This window comes from Phocoena sinus, chromosome 6, assembly GCF_008692025.1.
Source record: "Phocoena sinus isolate mPhoSin1 chromosome 6, mPhoSin1.pri, whole genome shotgun sequence".
NCBI classification, from domain to species: domain Eukaryota; kingdom Metazoa; phylum Chordata; class Mammalia; order Artiodactyla; family Phocoenidae; genus Phocoena; species Phocoena sinus.
In genome coordinates, this window is record NC_045768.1 from 29712444 (window position 1) to 29726166 (window position 13723).

Here is a 13723-nt window from a genome sequence, read left to right on the forward strand (position 1 = left end):
ATAGCTATTAAACTTTTAACTAATTTATTTTAAGAATATGTGTCTTATTCCATCACTTTACTTCTATTAAAATACTTCCATCATGTTATTGAAATTGCTACGTCTCAAAGGATATTCTTAAATACACTGTAAGTCAAAATATTCACAGTTGAAGGAAATGTTAGAGTTAAATTGCATTTTTTAAAAGACTGATCTTTTAAAATATTAGCACCGGAACTTCAAAAGTGGTTCAATTCACAAGATGCCATATGGCCATTAATTTCAGAAACCAGCATGAAAATATATGGGCTGAGTCAAAAAGTGAGGCAGAAATTGCATTAGAAAAATAAATAGATAAAAAATGAAAAAGAACTCATATTAATTTCTCACAGTCTCTGGATGCTACTAAATTTCTAAAGGATGTGTTTGTGCTTTCTGCAAACTGATCCATTGACTTGCCAGTTGTCGACCTAGATCAGTCTATAACCAACTATATGTTTTTATATGTACAGCATATTATATAGCATACTATACATATAGTCATTTTATTAATATGTTCTTTGCCCTGAGAAAGTGTATACTCAACCCAGCAATGTTTTGAGTGAGTTTTTTGGAATTATTGAAAAATATGTGATATGAGCTTGATACTTTGCAGAGGGAGCCATGTGTTTTGTACATAGTTACAGGTGAGCGATGAATGTAAGTCAACATTGTATTTTAAATACTTCACTAATTAAGCATTCATATATTTTGAAAGTTAAAAATTTGGCAGAGAATGTAAAACAATTCTTAAATTGGCCAAAATCTCTTCAAGAAGAGTAAACCAATATTAATGTGGTGTTTGAGCTATTTGCACATAAATACACACACACACACACAATTTAAATAGGGAAATTTTTTTAAAAGACAACAACCTTTAAAATAAGAGGAAACCATTGTGCCTTCTCCATTTATTCAAAGTTTTTCTAGGTACTTCATTAAAGATTTGAGCTTTCTTCTTAAATTCCTTGCAGTTTTGTTCATTTTATTTTGAAGTACCTAAATTTTTTACTTTATCTCTGAAATTTTTGTTTACATTTCAAACTATTATTTGCTTAGTGTAAGATTCTCAATATATAATTTTCAACCAACTGCATTACTAAGCTATCTCAGTTTTGCTATAGAGGGTTCCCTTTTTCTCAGGTGAAAATCATATGTCAAATTTTATTGGTCTTCTGTAGAATACATTTAATTTATTTTTCTTAGCTTCTTTAAACATTTTAATGTAACTTTCAGAATAATGATAATATGATTTTTTAGCAACCATCCTCATACTGATCTTTATAACATTGGTTAGGGTTAGTAAACATTCCATTATTTTTGACTTACTAATTTATTTTTAAAAATCAAGAATGAAGATGGCATTTTATCAAATATGTTTAAAGTATCTACAAGTATATTAGTCTGCTTAGGCTGCCATAATAAAATACCACAGACTGGATGGTTTAAGCAACAGATACTGATTTTTTTCATGGTTCTGGAGGCTATGATGAAGGTGTCTGCAAATTTGTATTCTGGTGAGAGCTATTTTCCCAGCTTGTGGGTAGATGGCTGCCTTCTACCTGTGTCCTCAAAAGGTCTTTTTCTACTTGGTTTGTAAGAATACAAAAAATATTAAGGAAATTAACACTTTATCCTATAGCATGAAACTGTTTCTTGGACTTTTAAAGTTTTTGTTAATGATTTTTTGGCATAAAGAGGTCTTAAATTCATCTATTTCTTTTAATATGAAAGTCTACAAGTGGAGTGAGGAAGACATCCTTATTCTAAATTCCATAATCATTTGCTGTCTTTTGGTTTAAATGAGATCCCTCTCTTTACATATAGATGATGGGTAGATGGGTGATAGATAGATTGATAGATAGATAGATGCTTTTATGTGTATATATATATATATATATATATATATACACACACAAACCAAGCATATAAGTATGCTTATTTAAATTTATTTTAACCATATGGGTATACTTAGTTAAATTAGCTCAAATTACTGCTTTATATAAAATGAGTATGTATTTTATAGTCTCATATTTCCTCAGTTTTCTAATTTGTAAGACAAAGCATCTCTTTAGTTATATCTGTGTTTTGAAAACATAACCTTTCATATCACATGTTAATTTTAAGAGGCATCTTGAATTCAAATATATTGAAATGTGAAAAAATTGATTTATTAGATTTAAGTAATGTGCTTTTGAACTGCATTTGAAAATAGATATGCATATAGGAATCTATATGGAATATATGGAAATGGAAATACTATAAATATAGAAGAGACAGAGATACTCAGATCATAGTATGATATTCTGATCAATTGATCAAATGACCATTTTCTGTTACCATAAACACATTTAAACAGTTTACATTTTTAAAACTATCGTTATTCAAGATGCAAAAATTCTCTGAATAACCCTTTAATTCAAATTTTTTCTTGGCAAATTTTACTAGTTAAATTTTAGGAGCTTTTTGGGAAAAAATTATCTCTTGAGATTTCAATTAGAAAATTTTTAATTTAGATGTAAATTTCAAAAAGTACTCATCAACAATATTGAGACTTTCATGTATAAACAAGATATATGTTTCCATTTTTAAATGTTTCTTATCCTGTATATGCAGAAAATTTTTATATTCTGTTGTTGTTCTTGTTGTCAGCTAATTCTCCATGGAGGCCTTGGCTTGATGGACGTCTCTCAAGCAGATGCAATACAGATTTTTTAACAGGCTATCTTTTCAAAGTTATTTGTATATAGCTAACAGCTTTGTTAGATAGAAATAGTGCCTCCCTCTAGGGAAGAAGCTAGATTTGTTTGCTTTCCAGGAAAATAAAGATATTGTCCTATTCTGGAACAAGGATTGTGAAGAATTGCTAGAAACCTTTAAAAGACTGGGGCTTCCCAGTTTAGTTATACAAGCAAAGCTTAATTTAGCTTATTTTGCAAAACAAATGAGATTAACTTGACCTGGGTCACTTCTTGCTTATGTCTCTGGAAATCATAGGCAAAAACTTTTTCCCAAAATTGATATGAGGTAAACGCTAACCAATTCCCTACATTTAAGAAAATTCTAATATTGAAACCAATCAATGTGAAGAATAAGCAGTCTTGCCTCCTCACTAATACAAGCTGCTTTATAACTCCACATCCATGGGTTCCACAATCTTGGACTCAACTAACCAAGCATGAAAAATATTCAGAAAAATAATTCCAGAAAGTTCCAAAAAGCAATTTCCTGCAAGCCAGCAACTATTTACATGGGGTTTACATTGAATTTACAGCTATTTACATAGCATTTATATTGTACTGGGTTGGCCAAAAGGTTCCTTCTGGTTTTTCCATAAGATGTTATGGAAAACCCGAAGGAACCTTTTGGCCAACCCAATATTAGGTATTATAAGTAATCTAGAGATGAGTTAAAGTTTGTGGGAGGATGTGGGTAGGTTATAGGCAAAAACTATACCATTTTATATAAGGAACTTTAGCATTCAAGGATTTTAGTGTCTTAGTAGGGGTCGTGGAACCAATCCCCCACAGATATGGAGGGACAACTCTATACCCCTGAGCTTTCCTCCATGTTTTGTTTTGAGTGTACTTGGTTCGTGAATTTTCTTTTTGTTGTGTGCACAATGAACTTTTACTAATTACTTAAAAAAAAAAATCAAGATTTCCTAAACTTTGACTTCCTCAGCTGTACAACACAAACCCACTTTGTGTGCAGCATCTGTCTGGGGCTTATAGGACTTGGGAGGTAAGAGGAACTGATGCAAACATGGAGCTCATGCTGCATGCTGTTCCATGATAATAAATCCTTTGTCTCTGACAAGGAGTATCCTATCTTCTACCAGAATCCATGGAACTGTTGCAAGCTCATTAAAATGTCAGAGCCTTTATAGTTCTTAACATGAATCTCTAGAATAATGATATCATTTTTATAGAATGGTAATTTGGTACCTATTTCCTAACAAGTTATTTTCATAATTTGCTTCATTTATACATTCAAAACAATGTTGATTGTCAATGTTGACCATCATTCTCAGTGTTCTCTTGTTTATTTTCCTTGTCATCTTCCTTGCTTATTCATCAAGTTTATCATCCTACTTCATCTTTTCACCTCAAACCTTCTATATTTTCAGCAGAGTTGGTCCTATCCGTAAGGCTTTCTAGTCATGTTTAATACAGCCATTTTTGTTGTATTCTATTAAAAGTTACTAAATATATTCACAAGTATCTTAATTTTATAATAGATACTTTTTAGTGGTGTGCTCTAATTTTGTTCTTTCAGTAGAGTATTATGTGGTAGTTTTCTCAGGCTGTTTATGTTGAATATTAAGTTGCCCTTGAATAAGTTATATATAATCAGAATGCTTTGATATGATGTGTTAACTTCCCTTGTCTCTGCTCTATTTGCATTTCTGAGACAACGATTCTCTTTTTCTGTTTTGCACCTGTAAGTGAAGCTTGGGGTGTATAATTATACTTTTCTTAGGGCTTCATCTAATGTGGATTTCCCATATAGAACTTCAGCTTTTCCCATTACTTCAATTCATTCATTCATTACATATATATATATTCATATACATACAATATATTGAACATTTGTCAAGCACCAGACACTGTGTTAACTGCCAAGGATAAAATGGTGAATAAAACACACTGATTTCCTGGAGTACGTGTTCAAAGAAGTACAAAAAATACAATAAATAGTTAGATATATAATTTAAAGTAATGTGAGAGATGTAAGTATAGGAGGGTAGAAAAGGCTGCTCTAGTTCTGGTGATCAGGGAAGTCTTCCCCAAGGAATTGACTGCAAATGATCCAAACTCAAGGAAAGGTGGGAGGAAAAATTTCCTGAAGAGTCAATGCATATGCAGTGGTATTAGACATAAGAGAGGATGTCCTGTTTAGAGAACTTAAAGAATGTGTGTGGGCTTCCCTGGTGGTGCAGTTGTTGAGAGTCCGCCTGCCGATGCAGGGGACACGGGTTTGTGCCCTGGTCCGGGAAGATCCCACATGCCGCGGAGCGGCTGGGCCCGTGAGCCATGGTCGCTGAGCCTGCGCGTTCGGAGCCTGTTCGGAGCCTGTTCTCCGCCAACAAGAGAGGCCACAACAGTGAGAGGCCCGTGTACTGCAAAAAAAAAAAAAAAAAAAAAGAATGTGTGTGACTGAGGTGCAAAGAAGGAGTAGAAAGGGGCATGAGATTAATTTTAGTACATAGATGTGGCCATGACCTTAAGGTCATCATAGGCTAAGTTTGTTTGTTTTTATTTCTAAGACCATTGAGAAGCCATTTAAAATAAGGCTTTACCTATTAAGATATGCATTTCTAAAGACCTTCGAAGAAAAGAAGGTTAAAAGAGGAAAGGAGTTGAGGATATTAGGAAGCTACCACAGTGGTCAAGTGTTTGGAGAAAAACAGTGGAATAGAAAAGATAATGAAATATTTAGTAGTCAGATTTCACCAAGATTTGATGATGTGCCTTCAGATGCATTGAATTAATCTCATTCCATTAGGAAATGCTACTAGTTTCCTCTCTGTCCCTTCATATACCTATTCTCAGATAAGTATCTTTTACTTGTTTTCTTTGAAGAAATTCCTCTCTGAGTGAATATAGAAAAACTGTGAGAACAGAAAGACACAGGATTTGGACTTCTCTAACAGGAATATCTGCACAACAGAGTTAAGACTGTCCAGTTTTTTATTTATGTTTATTTATTCATTTTTTTCTCAAACAATGGGACTTAGACTCAAGGGAAGAGATGGCTAGGGTATGCAATACCTTTCTATATTTTGTAAATTATTCTGTTTTATGAGGTAAAGCTGTGGATGTCATGAAAGAAAGCTTAGGTTGTCATTATCTCAATTCAGCTTTATTTGTCAGAGTTCTTCAAAATTCTAACATTAGGTTTTATTTCATCTTAACATAAACAGGGCTTTGTAGATATTTTTGTGTTTATTTGGTTTTGTTATCCCTTTTGTCCTCAGAGATATTATAGAAAGAAGTTGGAAGAGGCAATGTAGGCTGCTGATAAAAAACAATTCTACTTTTAATTAGAACTTCTCCTAGCATTTAATTTAATTGGGATTGGGCTAAACTTTTATTCAAAGAGCTATGAGACCTTCATAAATCATTTAGTTCTGTACCTTTGCCTTCAGACAATTGAGTACCTAAAACTAATGGGAGAATATTCAATCTTGTTCTTTAACTACTCAAAACTAAGATAAGGAAGGATCTATAGGCAGGTCCACTTAATTACAACTGTTAACTATTTGTAAGCTTGAATGTGTTATCTCCAATGACTGCTGACTTCATGCATAGGATTCACCACAGGATTGGCTGACAAACTTACTGTGATTGATTTATAGTGATATGAGTATTATCGATGCTCCCCCACCACCAACCACACTAAAGAAACACAATAGTTTTAATAGAATTCATACATATGTTATCAAGTCTTTGCACTGTCTTGTGACTTATATATCATTTTGTAGAAAATCCATTCATCAATTAATTCATTTAACAGAACAGACTATATACTACCTTCTGCTCTATGCCAGGTTTTTTTGTTTTTTTTTTTTTATGCCAGGTTTTATAATGACTGGCTGTTATGTGTTAGGCACTGTTCTAGAACTCAATTTACCTCCAAACAAAACAAGTACGAGCCCTGCTGTCAAGCATGTTACCATTGCAGATAACTTTGGAATCCTACTGGAGAACATGTGCCTCAGGTTTATTTCACCTGTGGGGCAAGGCACTGGGGTATATATACCTGAATTCTCATTAGACATCAGTGTGTATTGTTCCCAGAGGGTGTTACATTTTCAGTGTTTCTGGCTTCTGAGGACACAAGCATAACAGACTCAGCTGGCACAGGAATCTTTCAAGAAAACAGAGGCATATGCTAGTAGTTAGAAATTGAACCAACGTGCCCTCACAATGCTATAGTTGGAGGGAAAATGTTTGGGAAGTAATAGCATATCCTACAATCCACCTCTGCACAGCCCAAAGCAGTACATGCTTATGTTCATGCCATCCTGTCACTGAATTTTCAAGGTGGTATCTGGTCACAATTTCTTTTAAATAAATGACAGCCACAGAATTAGTGAAATGATACAGTCCCTGGTGCTGTATATGGTCTTGAGGATGGTTACTTACTGAATTTGTGTCCCCACCCCCCAAATTGATATGCTAAAACCCTAACCCCCAAAGTGACAATATTAGGAGGTAGGGTAAAAGAAAATCTTAAAAATCTCCTTCATAAATATTGGTTGGAGGCTTTAGCCCTCATATTAAGCAGGTAGTGGACTAATTTTGGAGTGAGATACTGAGGAGGAACTAAGTGGGCATATGGTTGTCTCCAAAACTCTTGTAGTAGATAAAATATACAGCTGTTTCCAATTAGTTTTGTCAGCCTCAGTAATTGCCTTTGGGGTTGCTGAGTCCTTGCAGAGCCCCTGATGGGGGTAAAAGGCCAAAAACTCAAATACTATGGAAAGCTGAGGGGCTGGAGTGAGAAAGGAAAGGTCTGGCAGGAGTGAACAGAAGGAAGGAGGAGGTAGAAGTTTTGAAGGAGGACATATTCAAGGGATCTGAAGGGAAGATCAAAAATGGTAAAAAAAAAAAAAAGGGAAAAGGATCTGGGATGATGGGAAGGGAGAGGTCCTAGATAAACCACTTAGGGGAGAACTTAAGTTCCCCCCCAAAGGTCATTCAAATTCCAACTTATTCTTAATCAAATCATGCCGACAAGGAAGGAAGCAGACAGAGTTAGCACCATAGTGACAGAGCAAATGGTCAACAGGAGTCTTCAGAGGAGGAAAATCAGAAGAGTGAGTTTCCAGTGGGGAAGGGAGGCACCAAATTAATAGCAACAAAGAGAAAAAAAATCCTAAAAAGATATCTACAAAGAAAAATAATCCAAATAAGATTTCTACAAAGAAAGTACTCCAAATGCCAAAGAACCAAAGTTCAGTCAAAGGAGATCTCAAAATTTCCCATGATCTAAACCAATAACTTTCAAATAAAGAAGGCTGGGACTATAACCCAACTTCATGTGTTTACTCAGAATCCTAAGAAACACAAGCTATCCTACTGTACTTCACGTGGACATTCATCCAGAGCACTGGATAAGGAGTACAACTCAAAATTAATAAAGGTTTTAGTAGTTCCTAATAGGTCTAATAAGTCATATACTTAGACGGAATTGGCAAATTTTAATTAGCATATCCTTGTCTATAATGTAGATTCATTTTATTATGCTTTCTTCATTGTCTTTAAATCATTATTATAGTGCCATTTAATACATTTGAGAACTTTATACCAGCCAAATATTATGCCTAAAAATAATGATTGATGCACATTTAGCTCTACTTTTCTTTAGTTTTGACAGTTCTATCCTCTTAAACTTTTAAAGAAATATCTTGATTTAATGGTACACAATTTCCCAATTCTTTATATCTTTCTTACAGGTAATATTTCCCTAAAGAACTTAAACAGTGATTACTCTGATCAGCAATATATTCTTAAAAGTTTGTCTTTTCAGTTGAAGCTGAATGGTTCAAATTATCTTTGGAGATATTTGATGGGAAGAAATTTTAAACAGAATGATGTCTATATAAAGCAATAATTATATTCAGAAGAAAATATTTTTCATTGCTGCTCAGTGTTATGACTTTCTAAGGTGACTTTATCTTTGAGATGCCTCTACTTATTAAGGTCTTTTGTTAAGTGTCATAGAAATGTCTAATTTGTGTTATGGTTGACATTAAGGGAAATGAGAAAAATGTCTATCTCAATAAATTTCCTGGATGTAAACTATTTATAGTTTTTTAAAATATGTATAGCTTATAAAAATTAATCCAAACTATAAGAGTTTTTTTTAAACAATTTGAAGGTACCTCTTTAAGTCATATACAGATGCAGATCATTTTCTGCAATTATTGAACAAGGACTTTAGTTTGTGGTATGCCAATTCTTTTTTTTTTTAATGGTGCAACAAATGATAATTCAAGGATAGCTATGATGAAACTATTAAATCTTTCTTCTTAAAGTGCCTATAGCTATTTGAGTTTATGCTCTGTTCTCTTTTTCTACTTTCTGATCCAGGGGTTCATCCACTTAACTCCTCTCTTTCATTTGACTCCACCTAGTAAGTTCTGTGCCTTTCCACTATTTTACGCTTAAACAGTCTTATAGAGTCATCACAGTGATCCCAAGATCAGCTACACAAACTGCTATAGCTAAAGAGCTTAGCCGTTCATTCGTACAATAATGTAAATAGCAAAACAGAAAAAGTTAAGTGTCTCCAGAGTGTTAAAGCAGAATTTAGAAATCTTGAAATTTTTAACAATCTGGGTCTGTATACTTGCGAACAGTATTAACTTTCTTAGTTTTAATTTATTTATTATAAGTAAAGTTCTTTTTAAAAAAATTTTTGGCTGTGTTGGGTCTTCGTTGCTGCACACGGGCTTCCTCTAGTTGCAGTCAGCACGGGCTACTCTTCATTGTGGTGCCTGGGCTTCTTATTGCGGTGGCTTCTCTTGTTGCAGAGCATGGACTCTAGGTGCGCGGGCTTCAGTAGTTGTGGCGCACAGGCTTAGTTGCTCCATGGCATGTGGGATCTTCCTGGACCAGGGCTCGAACCCATATCCCCTGCGTTGGCAGGCAGATTCTTAACCACTGTACCACCAGGGAAGCCCCAAAATTCTTACTTTTATTTTATTATTTTATTACTTATTATTGTATTGGTGATTATCACCAGTCAACCCTTTTTGCTGCAAATGTTTGCCTTTTTCTATGGCTGTTTGTCTTTTTAGTGAGACTATTGATCAAATCATGACAGAGAGTAATAGGTGCCATTCGTTTAAAGTTATTGGCAAATAAGGCACATTCATATGGGCCAACTCTGAACACTCTGTGGTCTTCATTCATCAGAAATGTACCATGTCTTGGGTGTTCACACTGTTTCTTCCCTTCTGTAGTTTTCTTAATTATGTTTGATAGTTGAAGCAATAATTTTAACACTGTGTGATATGGTTATAAATGTATGTGGAGTAAATATTTAAGAAGATTATATGATCAGTGGGGAGTATAAAAGGATGTAAAGAGAGGTAAATGTTCTACACTTCACTCAACCTGGTAAAATTACACTAGTAGACTCTGATAAGTTTTACTTATATGTAGTATATAATATTACATATAATTACACATGTATACATTATATTATATATACCTATATACTTTTATATAATATTTATACTTATATATAATTTATAATTATATATAAACATTTATAATTATATGTTTATAATACCTGGATCAAACACTAAAAATGCTATACAAAGAGATATACTAAAAAATTGAATCAAACAAAATAAAATTCTAAGAAATGTAATCTAAAAGTAGGCAGCAAAATAAAAAAGGGAAACAGGAAAATAGAACAAATGGAAAACAAAAAATGAAAAGACAGGCTTCAGCCCTAACATATCAATAATTATATTAGATGTAATGCTCAAAAATATACCAATTAAAACACATAGATTAAAAGTGTGGATTAAACATTGCCTGACTATATGCTATCTACTAGAAACTCATTTCAAATATAATAATATAGGTAACTGCAAATTAACAGGGTAGAAAAATATTTATCATGCAAACAGTAATAAAAAGAAAGCTGGAGTGGCTATATTAATATCAGAAAAAGTAGACACAGGACAAATAAACTTACTAGAGACAGAGATAGATATTATAAAAGGAATAAAGAGTCAATCCACCAAAAAGGTATAGCAGTCATAAAAGTGTATACAGCAAACAACAGAAGTCCTGTGGTTGCCTGTCTGCAAGCTGCAGGCCAGGAAAGATGGTGGTATAATTCAGTCCAAGGCCAAAGGCCCAAGGACCAGGGTTGCTGATGGCTTAAATCCAACTCCTAGGTTCAAAGAAGATGAAATGAAATGTCTCACCTCAAGCGGGCAGGCAGGAAGCAAAAACGAATGATTTCCCTCCTTCTTCCAACTTTTGTTCTATCAGGCCCTTAATGGATTGGATAATGGGGAGAACAGTTTTGTTTACTGAGTCCACTAAGTCAAATGCTATTCTCATCTGGAAACACCCTCACAGACATGCCCAGAAATAATGTTTAATAATGTTTAAGTTGACACATAAAATTAACCACCACAACCCTTCTATCAATACTTAATAGAGGGCTTCCCTGGTGGCACAGTGGTTGAGAGTCTCCCTGCCTATGCAGGGGACACGGGTTTGTGCCCCGGTCCGGGAAGATCCCACATGCCGCAGAGCGGCTGGGCCCGTGAGCCATGGCTGCTGAGCCTGCACGTCCGGAGCCTGTGCTCCACAGCGTGAGAGGCCACAGCAGTGAGAGGCCCACATACCGCAAAAAAAAAAAATGTGGCAGGATAGTATTAAATTATGATCCCATTTATACAGAAAAATTATGCTTTCAGTCTCAATGTATACCCGCATATATAAATAGACTAGGCATTGGGTTGTAAAACTATGTATAACTTGTCTCTGGAGACTAGGACTTGGTGTTGAGAAAGAGAGATAATTTGAATTTTAACTTTCTATCCTCCTGAATTAAAAAAAAATTAAATTCTACATTTATTTTAATAATAAAATACTAATTAAAATAATTAAGAAAATTTCCAACAAAACTCATTAATGTAGATAATTGCTTTACATTCTCCCAAAGGAATACTTGCTTTCATAAAGACATTAATTTTTCTTGGTAGACTTTTCATATGTTTTGAGACAAATTATTTGATATTTAGCATATAGAATTCTGGTCCTATCAATAATCCTTAGGAATGTACACACGTGGTACCCATATATTCTGCAAGATAAGTTGAACTACTGGAAGTTTGACGGTTTCCTGGACAATGAAAAATGTTTATAATATCTAGACAGGAAATTGTACATTCTTAGTAGTTTGAGCTATTCTCAGTTATCCGAATAGTGAAAACACACAGTCTATACAACCCAAGTCGATTAAAGAACATCTGTTATTGAGGAATGTTGTGTAATTCCTTGTGAATTTATTAATTATTCTATTTTATAATAATATAGTTTGATCTGGTAACACTACCAGAGGAACTATCTTTTTCTTATTTTATTGAAGTATAGTTGATGTACAATGTTAATTTCTGCTGTACAGCAAAGTGATTCAGCTACATATATATAATACATATATATATTATTTTTCATATTCCTTTCCATTATGGTTTATCACAGGATATTGAATATGGTTCCCTGTGCTATACAGTAGGACCTTGTTGTTTATCCATTCTATATATAATAGTTGGCAACTGCTAATCCCAAACCCCCAATCCATCCCTCCCCCACCCCTCCTGCCCTTTGACAACCACAAGTCTGTTCTCTATGTCTATGAGTCTGTTTCTATTTCGTAGATAAGTTCATTTGTGTCATATTTTAGATTCCACGTATATGATATCATATATTTGTCTTTCTCTTTCTGACTTACTTGACTTAGTATGATAATTTCTAGGTCCATCCATCCATCCAAATTAGCATGATAATTTCTGCAAGTGGCATGATTTCATTCTTTTTTTATGGCTGAGGAGTAAGGAACTATCTTTTTGAACCATATATGGAAAAATATTTATCTTAGTTATATTTTACACAACACTAATAGTAATGCTTGGAAATAATTGTCACCTTCTAATGAAAATCTCAATGCCATTTCATTAAGTATGTAAACTATAGCATGCAGAAGCTTTGTGATTATGGCCAACACTGTACTTTGAAAATAAAATATGCTGTGTTTGGCAGCACCTGAAAAGGCTCTCAATTAATCCAACATTTTAGTATCTATTTGCATAATTACCTCCCCTATAGCATGGGCTCACCTAGTGACACATTTCTACAAAATAAAATATGGCCAAGGTGATAGGAGGTTACTTCGAAGATTAGGTTACCGAAAACTGTCATCTTTCTGGCTTTCTCTCACTCTCTTGCTGATGAAACCATTTGCCCTATGGAGATGCTCATCCAGCAAGGAATGAAGAAAGGCATCAGGTCAGCAGTCACCAGGCAACTGAGTTCCTCAGTCCAAAAACCTATGAGAAATTTAACCCTGCCACACAACCATGTGACAGATCCTTACGATGACTGCAGTTCTGGCTGAGCCCCTTGATTGCAGCCTTGTGAAATATTCAGAGCCAGAAGACACGGCAGGCCACGCCTGGATCCCTGACCCACATAATTGTGATTTAATAGCTAATAAGTTTGGGGTAATTTCTGTGAAGTAACTGAAAACTGATAATATTTTGGAAAGTAATTTCAGAGGATTTAATTAAAAAATACCTAGACATTGGAGACAAAAAACCACTAGCTTTAAAAACTTATTGGAACATAGAATATCAATATAACACAACAGAACCGATGACAGGAGTCATGAATTTCCCATTGTTCTCCATAATGATTATGCGGCCTTGAAATTATTTGGTTTACTTCTGAATAGTATGTTTTCAGAAGAATCTTGGGCTATATGAAATGTTTCCAGAGGGTGTCCAGAATATGAAATATGTGAAAACTACATTGAAAGGGTAAAGCTTGTGAGAGTTACGATTAGTGTATTTTGAAGCTAAAAGCTACAAAAGCTAAGCTAAGGTGGTAATCATATTGCAGTATAAAAGCTAAGGTGGTAATCATATTGCAGTATAAAATTGTAT